The 16,067-nt window shown below is 40.7% G+C and overlaps 1 protein-coding gene across 3 annotated transcripts in view; it reads right to left on the bottom strand.

Annotated features, from left to right (window-relative positions):
- The window catches only part of TUBGCP3 (tubulin gamma complex component 3), a 79,358-nt gene that overhangs the window by 35,901 nt on the left and 27,390 nt on the right, over positions 1 to 16,067 (bottom strand). The gene's annotated exons all lie outside the window — the stretch shown is intronic.

Raw genomic sequence — 16,067 nt, 5'->3', positions numbered from 1 at the left:
AAAGTCAAGGGATGGAAAAACATATTTCAGGCAAACAACAGTGAGAAGAAAGCAGGGGTTGCAGTACTAATATCAGACAAAATAGACTTCAAAACAAAGAAAGTAACAAGAGATAAAGAAGGCCACTACATAATGATAAAGGGCTTAGTCCAACAAGAGGATATAACCATTCTAAATATATATGCACCCAATACAGGAGCACCAGCATATGTGAAGCAAATACTAACAGAACTAAAGAGGGAAATAGACTGCAATGCATTCATTGTAGGAGACTTCAACACACCACTCACCCCAAAGGATAGATCCACCGGGCAGAAAATAAGTAAAGACACACAGGCACTGAACAACACACTAGAACAGATGGACCTAATAGACATCTATAGAACTTTACATCCAAAAGCAACAGGATATACATTCTTCTCAAGTGCACATGGAACATTCTCCAGAATAGACCACATACTAGCTCACAAAAAGAGCCTCAGTAAATTCCACAATATTGAAATTCTACCAACCAATTTTTCAGACCACAAAGGTATGAAAGTAGAAATAAATTCTACAAAGAAAACAAAAAGGCTCACAAACACATGGAGGCTTAACAACATGCTACTAAATAATCAATGGATCAATGAACAAATCAAAATAGAGATCAAGGAATATATAGAAACAAATGACAACAACAACACTAAGCCCCAACTTCTGTGGGATGCAGCGAAAGCAGTCTTAAGAGGAAAGTATATAGCAATCCAGGCACACTTGAAGAAGGAAGAACAATCCCAAATGAATAGTCTAACATCACAATTATTAAAACTGGAAAAAGAAGAACAAATGAGGCCTAAAGTCAGCAGAAGGAGGGACATAATAAAGATCAGAGAAGAAATAAACAAAATTGAGAAGAATAAAACAATAGCAAAAATCAACGAAACCAAGAGCTGGTTCTTTGAGAAAATAAACAAAATAGATAAGCCTCTAGCCCAACTTATTAAGAGAAAAAGAGAGTCAACACAAATCAACATAATCAGAAATGAGAATGGAAAAATCACAACAGACTCCACAGAAATACAAAGAATTATTAAAGACTACTATGAAAACCTATATGCCAACAAGCTGGAAAACCTAGAAGAAATGGACAACTTCCTAGAAAAATACAACCTCCCAAGACTGACCAAGGAAGAAACACAAAAGTTAAACAAACCAATTACAAGCAAAGAAATTGAAACAGTAATCAAAAAACTACCCAAGAACAAAACCCCGGGGCCGGACGGATTTACCTCGGAATTTTATCAGACACACAGAGAAGACATAATACCCATTCTCCTTAAAGTGTTCCACAAAATAGAAGAAGAGGGAATACTCCCAAACTCATTCTATGAAGCCAACATCACCCTAATACCAAAACCAGGAAAAGACCCCACCAAAAAAGAAAATTACAGACCAATATCCCTGATGAACGTAGATGCAAAAATACTCAATAAAATATTAGCAAACAGAATTCAACAGTATATCAAAAGGATCATACACCATGACCAAGTGGGGTTCATCCCAGGGATGCAAGGATGGTACAACATTCGAAAATCCATCAACATCATCCACCACATCAACAAAAAGAAAGACAAAAACCACATGATCATCTCCATAGATGCTGAAAAAGCATTTGACAAAATTCAACATCCATTCATGATAAAAACTCTCAGCAAAATGGGAATAGAGGGCAAGTACCTCAACATAATAAAGGCCATATATGATAAACCCACAGCCAGCATTATACTGAACAGCGAGAAGCTGAAAGCATTTCCACTGAGATCGGGAACCAGACAGGGATGCCCACTCTCCCCACTGTTATTTAACATAGTACTGGAGGTCCTAGCCACAGCAATCAGACAAAACAAAGAAATACAAGGAATCCAGATTGGTAAAGAAGAAGTTAAACTGTCACTATTTGCAGATGATATGATACTGTACATAAAAAACCCTAAAGACTCCACTCCAAAACTACTAGAACTGATATCGGAATACAGCAAAGTTGCAGGATACAAAATCAACACACAGAAATCTGTAGCTTTCCTATACACTAACAACGAATCAATAGAAAGAGAAATCAGGAAAACAATTCCATTCACCATTGCATCAAAAAGAATAAAATACCTAGGAATAAACCTAACCAAGGAAGTGAAAGACTTATACTCTGAAAACTACAAGTCACTCTTAAGAGAAATTAAAGGGGACACTAATAAATGGAAACTCATCCCATGCTCATGGCTAGGAAGAATTAATATCGTCAAAATGGCCATCCTGCCGAAAGCAATATACAAATTTGATGCAATCCCTCTCAAATTACCAGCAACATTCTTCAATGAATTGGAACAAATAATTCAAAAATTCATATGGAAACACCAAAGACCCCGAATAGCCAAAGCAATCCTGAAAAAGAAGAATAAAGTAGGGGGGATCTCACTCCCCAACTTCAAGCTCTACTACAAAGCCATAGTAATCAAGACAATTTGGTACTGGCACAAGAACAGAGCCACAGACCAGTGGAACAGATTAGAGACCCCAGAAATTAACCCAAACATATATGGTCAATTAATATTTGATAAAGGAGCCATGGACATACAATGGCAAAATGACAGTCTCTTCAACAGATGGTGCTGGCAAAACTGGACAGCTACATGTAGGAGAATGAAACTGGACCATTGTCTAACCCCATATACAAAGGTAAACTCAAAATGGATCAAAGACCTGAATGTAAGTCACGAAACCATTAAACTCTTGGAAAAAAACATAGGCAAAAACCTCTTAGACATAAACATGAGTGATCTCTTCTTGAACATATCTCCCCGGGCAAGGAAAACAACAGCAAAAATGAGCAAGTGGGACTACATTAAGCTGAAAAGCTTCTGTACAGCGAAAGACACCATCAATAGAACAAAAAGGAACCCTACAGTATGGGAGAATATATTTGAAAATGACAGATCTGATAAAGGCTTGACGTCCAGAATATATAAAGAGCTCACACGCCTCAACAAACAAAAAACAAATAACCCAATTAAAAAATGGGCAGAGGAACTGAACAGAAAGTTCTCCAAAAAAGAAATACAGATGGCCAAGAGACACATGAAAAGATGCTCCACATCGCTAATTATCAGAGAAATGCAAATTAAAACTACAATGAGGTATCACCTCACACCAGTAAGGATAGCTGCCATCCAAAAGACAAACAACAACAAATGTTGGCGAGGCTGTGGAGAAAGGGGAACCCTCCTACACTGCTGGTGGGAATGTAAATTAGTTCAACCATTGTGGAAAGCAGTATGGAGGTGCATCAAAATGCTCAAAACAGACCTACCATTTGACCCAGGAATTCCACTCCTAGGAATTTACCCTAAGAACGCAGCAATCAAGTTTGAGAAAGACAGATGCACTCCTATGTTTATCGCAGCACTATTTACAATAGCCAAGAATTGGAAGCAACCTAAATGTCCATCTGTAGATGAATGGATAAAGAAGATGTGGTACATATACACAATGGAATACTACTCAGCCATAAGAAGTGGAAAAATCCAACCATTTGCAGCAACATGGATGGAGCTGGAGAGTATTATGCTCAGTGAAATAAGCCAAGCGGAGAAAAAGAAATACCAAATGATTTCACTCATCTGAGGAGTATAGGAACAAAGGAAAAACTGAAGGAACAAAACAGCAGCAGAATTACAGAACCCAAAAATGGACTAACAGGTACCAAAGGGAAAGGAACTGGGGAGGATGGGTGGGCAGGGAGGGATAAGGGGGGGGAAGAAGAAGGGGGGTATTAAGATTAGCATGCATGGGGGGGAGGGAGAAAGGGGAGGGTGGGCTGAACAACACAGAGAGGACAAGTAGTGACTCTACAACATTTTGCTAAGCTGATGGACAGTAACCGTAATGTGGTTGTTAGGGGGGACCTGATATAGGGGAGAGCATAGTAAACATAGTATTCTTCAGGTAAGTGTAGATTAAAAATTTAAAAAAAAAAAAAAAAAAAAAAAGAAAGAAAGAAAGAAAAGGGGGATTACTCCTTAACAGGATAAAACTATTGGTAAATCAAAGATCAACGCATGCTTTAAATATCCTTAATGTTGATCACTTAAAGGGTGTCAGATGATCAGCTATGGAGGTACTCTTTTCTGATAATATTCCTTTCTCTTAATTAAAAAAAAAAAAAAAAAGCAGTTACTGTGTGCTGACCTCCAATGAGTTCTGCACAGTGGTATAGAGGGCATGTCAAAGTGTGGGCAAAGGGTCTGTTTGTCTCTACGCAGAAGATCAAGGCCTAGCTTGGATACCCAGAAAATGAACTAAGATACGATATGAGGAGGAGCTTCCGGCATCAGCACTCTCTGGAGGACTCGTGCCGGGGGATGATCATCAAAAAGCCTCCACAGGGATCCGGACGATGCTGCGGTTGTGGCTGCATCCAGCCCACCGTCTCCTGGACTTGCCATAAGAAGGAGGAGGGAGATGTCTAGGCTGGCATGTGCATACAGTGAGACAACGAATTTGACCGGATCTGTACTGTTGGAACTCAACCAGGAGTTGGGAGGGGTGCAAGTTGTAGCACTCCAAAATCTCATGACTATAGACTATCTATGGTTAAAAGAACATATGGGATGTGAACAGATCCCAGAAATGGGCTGCTTTAATTTGTCTGATGGTTCAAGTACAGTTGGAAAATATCCATCATATCATAGATAAATTTTCACAAATGCCTAGGGTGCCTAAATGGTTTTCTTGGCTTCACTGGAGATGGCTGGTAATTATAGATTTGCTTTGTTTATGTCACCGTATTCCTATTATGTCAATATGTGTGTGCAAATTAGTTAGTAGTTTAAAACCTATACATACTTAAGGTACTATACAAGAAGATATGTCAAAGAAATAATCAATCCTCCCAAGTTTCCTTCATATGCTACATCTATAGCTTTTCTTCTTCCTTCCTAATTACAAACTTTAAATAGAATTCGTGCCTCATATCGAATTTACCGAGTATCATAATTCCTCCAGGTGGTAAAGATACCTCGAGACAAGTGCTGGGCATAGAAGCCACAGGGCATAAATCTGCAAAGAAGTAAAAAGCTAACCTTTGCAAACAATATGGCTTCTCTCTCACTTACCAACTTTACATTTCCCTGTATGGCCCCGGAAGATGACTGGTTAGCCAGAGACGGGTAAGATTCCTCAAGGGAGGAACAACCTAAGACAGGCACAGTCGCAGGGGGGCCATCAGGTGAGAATTTGGGGGTCAACAGAGGTGAGGCTCAGAACCTCACCCCCCCTGCTTTGAGAGAAATCTTCTGCATCCGTGGATGTCTTGCTGCCCTTGTCTAGCCTGGATTAATACTTAGTCCATAGGCACACACCTGATCATCTGATCATCTACATTTGCCTTCTTACAGCACTAAACTATGTTTTCTACCTTTATCTTGCATCTACCTACCACTTCAGCATTTTATTAAAAATAAAAATAATAATAATAATAGGAGAAATGTGGGATCAACATATAAATCAAGTACAAAAATCAAATGAATATTCATATTTGACCTGATGGTTTATAGGTCATATTGCATGATCAAAACCGAAAGTTTCTGTGATGACTGCCCTTGTACTGTTCACCATGTAAGAATTTATTCACTCTGTAAGAATTCGTTCACCATGTAAGAACTTGTTCGTTATGCTTCAGAAGATTGGAGACTGACGAGAATTAGGCTTGAGATGGATTAATGATTGTACATTGAGCATTGACCCCCCTATACTGAATTTTATTGTTGTTAACAACCATTTGATCAATAAATATGAGAGATGCCCTCTCAAAAAAAAAAAAAAAAAAAAAAAAAAAACTGCTGAATCTAAAAACAAAGGGAATCTATAATGACTCATAAAATATTATGTAGTCATTACAAAGTTCACTCATAACTATCACGAACCCTTCTGAAAATCTGATGAAAAGTAGAGATTTTCTTCCCAAGCAAAAAATGCATATATCCATAAGATGCACAGTTTTGGGTACTATTCAGGAGTTTGAGCTCATATTTTGTTAAGAAGACCCGTACAGAATAATATTTAATGACATGAAATTATTTTCATTAAGTAAAAAGGTAAAAATAAAGGTTACAAAATACTATGCATGATATGATACATGCAGAAATATACAATATACTACAAAAAGATATACAAAAATATTAACAGGTTATCTGTTCAGGATAAGATAGATTACTAGTATTTTAATTTTCACCTCTGTGCTTTTAATTTTTTTAATTGCAGAAATATTTTTGAATCAGAATACTGTTCAAAAGAATCAAGTAATTTAAGCTGATGTGTGAACATATAGTACCAGTAAGAATTTTTTTTAGTAACATCATTTTCACAAGGCAATCAACTAAGAACGATTTTTTTCTTCTATTCACAGAAATGTACTCCCAAGGGTAAATATTTAAAGAAACAAATTTTTTAATGTCAAGGTCCTATTATTTGGTCCTTGTAGGCCAGGACTCTACCATTTATGGTATCAATTACATACAGTCGATCTCCCATATAAGCAGACATATGAAAAGCCAACATATTTATGACCATGAGGATGAGACTGTTAGTTGTTTTCAACTCAAGTTTCTTACCTTTAGGTACCAATTTAATTACTAAAGCATTTATTGATCTTCAGTTTTTAGATTTGTTTTTCCTTATATTCCATCTCCAAGTTTAAACTTTTAACAATGGTGCTTTAAGGAATCAACGGCACTACAGTGATGAGACTCTATCATCACTTTACATTACAATTAAATTACCCAACAGAAATTAATGCTGTGAGCATTAATGAGTGTTCTGAAAGGTTACTCACCACCATGCTATGACTATTCCTTTAGCTTGCCATTCAACACATTAGCTTAAATGCATATAAATTGTATTCACCTGTTATTCAGAAGAGCTAGTTTCTACAGACAACGTATGAATTTATCCCAACAGTGGTGTGCAGCCAGATTTTTATCAGCATGAATCAGAGAGTTTAATTTAAAACACAGAAGCCCTCAGACAATTCAGTCTTCTTCAGACGCTACAAAAGCATCAGTTCCTCTGAGGGCAGAGAGGCGTGCAACCCCTCTCCTAGCAAATGTCTGGCTGCAAACACTGAGAGGAACGGTACGTCTTGGAGCCTAGTTAATCCTGTGAAAAATACAGTTACAGAGGGAAAAAATCAAGGTCAGGATATAAAGGCAATGCAGCTTTATTTCACTGATGCATCTTCCACTCAAGTTTCTTTAGTTTTCACCATTATGTCAAACACAGAAAGAATTGAGGGGAAAAAAATAAAACATAATAGTCCCCTGATTTCTCATTAACTGCTGGACAAATGCCAAGGCCTCCCCACTAAAAACAGAAATGAAGCAGGAAATTTTCTTAGTTTCTAAGAACCCAATCCACTAACACAGACCACAAAACACCCCAATTTCAACCTGCCAATAGGAAGGCAACTACCAGGAGACCCCGCCTCCCAACACACCTGGAGAAAGGTGCCTCTTGGGGTGGCGGCGGGGTAGTTAACAGTATTTTGGGGGTGGGCATAAAAGTGCCAAGGTGGTAAGATACATCACACGGCAAACTTCTAAACTCAATCATCCTTCACAAAAGTGTAAAAGGAACAAATAACAAGAGGGTGGACTGGACCCACAGAGATATTCCAAAAAGCCGCCCCTGCATTATACAGCCAGTTCCCGAGTCTCCCGACCAGGAGGTAGATTTTTAGGGTGTTGTTAGAGCGTTTCCGCAAATGTGAAGCGAAAGGAAGTGTTACCGGCAGGCTCTAGAACAGGGTCCTTGGGCCTCGTCCTCGCGTATATAAAGAATTTAGCACCCGGACTTAGGAGGCGGCGGGCAGGCCGTGCGCTTTATCCGAGAGGTGAAGAAACAGACACCTTGACAGGCCAGGGTGGGCCGCTCAGGCGAGAGTGAGCCCTGAGAAGAATCCGGGTGGCTCCCCGTACAGGGAGCGAAATGCTTCTTAGTTACCAGGTTGCCTCACGAGGGAGGTTTTCAACGAGCACATGTGCGGCTGATCACGTGCATGCACGTGCAGGCAGCGTCATCTTGGGCAGCTTTAGTGTGTGAAATCTCCACCCGGGGGAATGTTGGTGTAATGAGGAAAAGGCACCTATCGGACACCAACACCAAACTTTCCTTATGCGCAGGTCACGAGTTGTTTGTGTCCTGGTCCACTGATTATCTGACCAAAGGGTCTCTAAGCCCGGGACATGGGGCTATACAACTTGTTGAAACAATAGGTAGACGTGGACAACAGGACATATTGGGGCCTTACAGAGCCAGGTGGACACCAGGCAGTTGGGAGCCTCACACACGCAGTGAGCCTGAGGGGCTGTCCGCAGAGACAGAGCTGCCCGCAGTCAGTGGGCTCCCGCAGTCAGTGGACTCCCGGCGCAGGGGAGGTGCACAGGGCCGGCCTGGGGAGAGGCCACAGCCCCGGCATGGGCAGGCGGGGTGAGAGAGGGTGGGCCCCACGCCTGACCAGCATTCCACCAACTGCCAGCAAGGCAGCTGGAGCTGGATGTTCACGTCTGTCCCTGTGTTGACTACAGAAAACGAGTCCCCATCCTGCCATGTCAGGACCAGTTCACGACTCTTCCTGGGGCTACAGAAGCCCAATCAAAGAAAAGCTGTAAGCTTTGTTCTAACTGGGGGTTTACCCTGGAGTCTGCAGGCACAGAATTCAGAGGGACCTTGGGAGGGAAAGTAATTAAATATTCGCACTGTCCTCTGTGTGAAATTAGTGTTTCCTTCTATGACAAGTGCAAATCACAAACCACAGTACTTGTGACTCTGTCACCAGTACAGTCATATAATCATACCACATGTTACATTGGGGCACTTACCTTGAAATAGCCACAAGTCCTTATTTATTGCATTAATAAAAATGCACATCAACTACTACAGCACCAATTTGATGTCGAGTTTGGGCAGCCCTGGACAGAGCGAGGCTGAGCGGAGGTCCGTACTGCTGAGCCTCGCAGTGTCTGTGGTCTTCAAAGGAGCTGGGTGGGTGTCCGCGGGGAGGTTAGGTACGCAGAGCTGCTGCGCAAGGAGGAGACTCTCTGAATCCGTCCCCCAACCTGTAAGGCACACCCTGCGGATGTCCCGCTCGAGTCTGGGCAGTGCAGGGGAGCAGGGGGTGGGCACCGCAGAAGTCCTCGGGCTCCACTGCACAGCAGACACCATGGTGCTCGGGAAATCCTTGTCCATGTTAACATTCCCTACAAGGTTCCCAAGTGCACTAAGGGACTTGCCGATCAAGAACCACTGGGCTCTACACAGGCCTAGTAAGCCCGCGACGAACAGCAAGGACCTCCTTAAACCAGCGTCAGGCAGAAGCAGGAATCTGCAAAGGATCCAGCAGAAGCTGGCACCCTTCACTCAACAGGAAAGTCACCGTGATAACCACTTTAAACTGTAAAATCCTGTGGTTTCTGTATTATTCATAACATGGCTGTGCAGCCCTCGCCAACTACTATGTAATTCGGGAGCACGGTGTCTCACCCGGAGAAGCTCCCTGCCACCGAGCAGTGCGATCTCCCCTAACGCCCTCTGCCCCGACTCGACAATACGGACCTGCCTTCTGTCTCTTTGCGCCTGCCTGTTCTACACGTTCCACGTAGACAGAATCATAGAACACGTGACTTCGTGTCTGGCTTATTAAACCTGTCTTATGTTTTCAAGATTCATCCATGTTTTCGCCTGTGTTGGAATCCCACTCCTTTTTATGGCTGAATACTATCCCACCGTGTGGATATCTGGCCCTTGGCTCATCCGCCCGTCAGCTGATGGACGGTGGCACTGTTTCCACTTTTCCACTATTATGACTATGAATGTTACTGTGAATGTTCAAACACAAGTTTTTATAGGAACATTTGTTTTCATTTCTCTTCGGTACATACCTATAACTGCTGGACCTTTGTTTAGCTTTTTGAGGAACTGCCAAACTATTTCTTCAATGGCTACACTGTTCTACATTCCCACCAGCAATGTACGAGGGTTCCGATTTTCTCCAAATCCTTGCCAACCCTTGTTATGTTCCGGTTTGTTTTCATAGTACCATCCCAGTGAGTGTGATGTGGTATCTAACTGTGGTCTTGATTTGCATTTCCCTGATGACTAAAAATAAGAACCTTTTCCCGTGCTTACTAGCCATTTGATATTTTCTTTGGAAAAATGTATACTCAAGTACTTTGCCTATTTTTTAATTATATTTCTGTTGTTTAGTTGTTTATATAATCTGGACACTAGATCCTTCCCACATCTATGACTTGCAAATACTTTCTGCCATTCTGTGGGTTGTCTATTTACTTTCTCAATGGTGTACCCTGATGTGCCTAAGTTTTTAATTTTGACAAAATCCAATTTATTTACTTGTGTTGCTCTTGCTCATGGTATGGTTATGTGTCTACGAAACCACTGCCTAATCCAGTCACAAAGATTTACACCTATGTTTACTTCAAAGAGTTCCATAGCTTAGGTATGTGATCTATATTTTGTGTTGAGGTCCAAATTCATTCTTTTGCATGTAGATATCCAGTTGTCCCAGTTCCACCTGTTGAAAACACCATTCTTTCTCCACTAAGTGGTCTTGAGACCCTTGCTGAAAATCAACTGAACAAAAATGAATGGGTTTACCGTTGGACTCTCGATTCTGCACTGTTGATCCACAGGTCTTTACCTATACCAGCACCACAGTTTTAAGATGGCAGTGTTCCCCCAAATGTTGCCAATGGTAAGATTTGTTTTGATTTTCTATGTCTTCATGAGTCACTTTTAATATTTGTGTTTCTAGGAACTCTCAGGTTTTACTGAGAAATGTCTTCTTTTCTCCACATTTTTGAAGTAGAGTTTTTGCAAGAATGCAGATTTCCCGAATGATAGCTTTTTCTTTCAGCATTTTGAATACTTCACCCTACTGCCTTTGGTCTCCATGGTTTCTGATGAGAAATCAGCTTGAGGGGCCCTACTAGTCGCGGATCTTCTCTCTCTCCAGCTTCATTATAACGGGACCCGCAGTGGGTCTCTGGGTCTGCGGAGCTCCCAATGCACAGGTGGGGGCTTCGCAGCAGATCCGAGTGGCACAGGCCTCCGGGGCTCTTTGTTTCTCAGGGCGGATGATCTCACGCGTTCTATCTTCAAGTCACTTGTTATCTTCTTCCTACTAAAATCTGCTATTGAATCCCACTAGTGATTTCTTTTCATTTTAGTTACTGTACTTTTCAACTCCAAAATTTCTATTTGGTTCTTTTTTATAGTTTCTGTTTATTCATATTTTGTGCTTTGATTATATTAAATAGCATCTCCTTATGCAAATACCTAATAAGCTACTATTAAGTGAATGAATATAAAGCTCATGAATAGCTATTTCCAGTTAACTATACACTTGAAGAAATACAAGTTTACAAGTTAAAACTTATTACAAAGATGGAGGAAACGGAACAGATAAAAAAATCCCAGATTTTAATTATACAGGACCAAACATACAATGCACCTGCCTAAATTACCAAGTTCTTATGGTAAATATATTATTTAGAATAGATTAAAGAGAAACTTCCCAGAATTAATCAAAGATTTAAATGAATATTTATAAATATAGGGTTCAACAGAAAAGTCAAAGAACAGCACAAAGAACAGCAAAGTAAGAGAGAGGCTGCAAACACTGTAGGGACAGACACCTTAGGGTCACTGGATATTCAAACTGTATCCAGTGTTCTTATACTAATCCACAGCAGGTAATGTACTCACTACGTGCCTAGCCCAATCCTCAGTACACCAAATCCCACACGACAAGCACTACCATCACGCAGAAATGAACAATGTGGAAGGTAAGGTTAAGGGAGGCTAAATCATTCATACAGGACATGGAGCCATCAGAAAGCGAGAGCCAGAGTCAGACTCAAGTCACGTGAGTCCAGAGCCCGAACCCACCAGCTCTGCCCGGAGCAGAGGAGCCGGAGCAAGGCACACCCCCGGGCGCAGCGGCCCCGCACACGGCAGCCTGCGGCAGAGAACAGGACACACCTAAGTCGGGAAGGATGGATTCAGCTCTACCGACCAAGATGCGTTTCTGAGGAACCCCACAAGCAATCAGTGAAGCAGACAAAAATATCTAGGACAGAAAGGACTACTTGAGCGAAATTAAAAATTTACGTATCTTGAACTTCCTAAAGCCCTACCTAAACTCAGACCCTAAGTGTGAGTATCAGAAAACACAGCACCTCAAAAGAACAATAAATTTATTTTAATAAAATGTCAGCATTCAGGTAATCTACACAAAGGGTATCTAGAAAAGTTCTTCTAATTTTTTAGACATTTGGTATTATATAAGAAGAAAAACACTTAAGATAAATAACTTTACCAATGAGGCAAGATTCCAGGTTAGTTTGTTAAGTGGTCATCTGAGCCACTAGTCCCACTATTACAGTCGACAGACATGGACACTCATTTCCTATTTTATCTTCAAATAAATAAAACCTGAAAGCTTGCCTTATGCATGTTCTATGCAACAAGAATTCTTCAAAAAGAGTATCCCAAATTTAAGCTGCAGTTGCCTTAGAGTTTGCTTTTGTCACTCCTCAATGTTCAAAAAGAGTGAAGATAAAAGTCTAGGGGAAAATCAATTTTGAAATTTATAACCTAACTTTCTCTGTATTTTCCATCAACCTTGCAGTCCATAATTACTATTCAACAAAATGAATATATAAGACTGAATACTACACAAGGCAGATAACCATAGAACTGGTGGCACTTGTAAGGCCTGTTTTAAAAACACAGGTGTGCGGTGTGTATAATATATTAATGGTATAATTAAGGAGTACTTTTAAAACCTGATTACTAGAAAATGCAAACTAAATTATTCTCAAGAAAAAAGATAAAAGTATACTAAACTTAAAAAAGATAATTAGCTAGTTTGCAATTTAATTTGTGTTTTAATTGTTACTATGTACCCCAGAAGAGCCCAGACAACAATTCCTTCCACAACCTCTCAGGAAAGTCAGGTTCAAATCAACTAATCAGCATATATTAAAAAAGCTAATAACCCAAATTCATACTATAATTGACATACTAATTACTGTGTGGAGGAGATGGTGAAATACAGATTTTTTTTTTTTACTAAATAGAAAGTTACGATGTTCCATCTTTTTATAATCCTAATTTTTAAAGGTTGCCTTAAAAGATTTTAATTCTGTAATGTACAGTTTTAATGGGCAATCAGTTGGCCTCAACTGAAAATAGTATTATGCAGAGCTCTTTATTTCTGCTTTTACAAGTTGGTCAAGCCATTACTCATAAATATCCACAGCTAAGAATGGCTCATCATGTGCAGATTATAAAAAGAACTCATACCGTGAAAATAACGTTTATTTTTTCATTTTCTTAACCACATGATCACCCTACATTGTCTAAAGCTCATAAATGACAAATTACTAAAACTCAGGTAACTTTTCTTACTGTGGTAACAGAAGATTTAATAAACATTGTAAATAATCAATTACACATGTCTTTAATCAGCTTCCAAAATCCACCCCATCCTGTAATTCCAGAATAGACTTCCAACACATGAACAAGTCTCTTTCTATCAAAGGAGAAGCATTTGAAGTTTATCACAAAAGTGATGACACATAAAAACTAAGTGGTACTCGAATTAAAGTCTCCATTTAATTTTCAACCATCAAGTCTGACTGAAATAAACAACTTTACGGCCTGTTCTAGAAATACTTTACTACCTAAAACTAAAGAGTCATGTTCAACTAGGATGAACGCAGGTATGCCTCCCAATAGGTGGCATGTAAATGTGTATTATACAAAATCTGTGGCTCCAATTAGGTAAAATTTAAAAACAGAACTGTAGTGTTAGAAGTGGAGACAGTGTTTACCTTCAGGAATAAGGAAGGGGACAGTGACTAGGTGGGGAAGCCCAGGTGCACAATGGGGGTGCCTGATAAGGTGCCATCCTGACCCGTATGGCAACTCATTTTTAAGGAGGCATCAAGTGTCGCACTTAACAATCCACATGATTTTCCCCACGCAGCACCTAGTAGGGGCCCATACCTGAGCCTGGTAAGGACCAGTGCCAGTTAAACACAGTCCAGATAACCGATGCAAACCTGGGGCAAAGCGAAACAAAAAACCTCGGTAGTGAAGCCCATTTTTACAAGCTGTATTTAAAAAATTAAAGATAATAAAATCACACAGATCTAAACAAAAGCTATAGAGATTAAGTATATGGTGGGGCAGAACCTAGGGGAGGTGCAAAACTCCTCATCTTAACAGCACGAGCGGATTAAAGAAACTTGTTTATTCTTGAATTCAACATTTAGTAAAACAGAGGTTCAAGAAAGTTTGGAAAACTTAAAGGTGACCATTTATTAAATGAAAACAGCCTTCGGTTTGTATATTTTAAAAAACTCATGAAGCAAAAGGAACACAGGAAGCATAAAAACACTTCATCTGTAAATTCCATGTGCAAGCCCTATAAATTCAAAAAAAGAACTTTGGGCAGAACTAGCAAGCTGGTTCTGAATTCACATCCAGGTAGAAATGTGCAAAAACAACAAAGAAAATTGTGAAAAGACCAAACTGCTTCTACAGGTATCAAACCATAAAGCCATGGTTATTTAGATCGGCCTGACACACAGTAAGCAAAAAAATTAAAACCAGAAAAAACACCAGAGTTCAGGAACAGACTCAGGCAGATGGGAATTTAGTACATGATGGAATATGACAAAACCAGTATTTGGGGAGTACCAGCCAAGGCCATGACCCTGTGTACTACTCTTACAAATAATACAAAAATAAACAGTGAAGAGAAAAACAATTAAAAGAAAAAAGTGGAACTACAGACAGAAGATACCAAATATATAAAACCACCCCATGACTCAATTCTGAAGACAGACAGATCCACAGGAAAAATGGACAAAGAATATGAACAGCAAGTAGAAGAAAGGAAAATAAGCAATGAGCATGAAAAGCTGGCCAATCTCACTGGTAACCAGCGGATGCAATGCGACCACCACAGGCCGGGCCACATCTCTGCGTGAGATGAGGCGTCTGCCCTGAAGCCGGGTAGGACGCAGTGCTGACAGGCAGAGGCAGACCCGTCCGAGAAAGCTGGCCATGGGTACAAAGGCGGGATTCGAATGGAAGTGCGCGACCCCACAACCGGCAACCCCACCCCCTAGACTTAACAGAGTCATAAATACGCACAGGGAGTCACATAAAAGGATGTGCATTTTAATAACGTTCGTAAGATTTAAAACTACAAAAAACAATCTCTGTCAACAGGAGAGTTGCTAAACACAAGTGGCATGTCACACGGGGAAGCAACATGAGGTGAGAAAGCCCAGGCACACATGGTCACGAGGGCTCCGAGACACACAGAGGTCTGTGCAACACATATGCACACAGAGACACCACTTATGTGTTTCAAAAGTGCCCACAGCACTACCTCATGGGTGGTCAGTTTTGCTGTCCTGTGTGTTTTAAAAACCGCTATGTACAGCTGAGCTATTGGGAACAATCTGAGTTAACACAGATTTCACAACTGCTTATTCGAGCAATGTCACCCATGAGAAAAGAGGCTGACCACAGGAACCCAGCCACAGGGGGCCCACACTTGGCACACACATACATCCCCCACTCCCAGCCCTTGCACCCCCCGTGTGAGCCCGCAGCTGCACCTCCACTGCCAGGCAGGTAAGCCTCCTCTGCCACGCCCACAAGCCTACCTCAGGGCTTTTTCAAGGAACGCGCCCTATCAGTGCTGGGACTTCATACTTCCTAACCACCTCGTGGGTGGTGAACACTTACAACAGCCTCTTTTATTACTGTCACCAGCACTGCTTTTGGAGTGTGAGGCCCTCAGTCTACTCCTGGTCAGAAGTCCTATGGCTTCTACCGTGTGACTTTGCACAGCACAGTGCTTTTAAGAACACATGTTGCATCACAGCAAAACTAAATGTATTTCAATAGGTACATACCACATACGCAAATACCTT

Source organism: Manis javanica, chromosome 9 (genome assembly GCF_040802235.1).
Source record: "Manis javanica isolate MJ-LG chromosome 9, MJ_LKY, whole genome shotgun sequence".
Taxonomy (NCBI): Eukaryota; Metazoa; Chordata; class Mammalia; order Pholidota; family Manidae; genus Manis; species Manis javanica.
The sequence above is the reverse complement of the archived record's forward strand: the minus strand, read 5'-3'. Positions and strand labels throughout refer to the sequence as shown.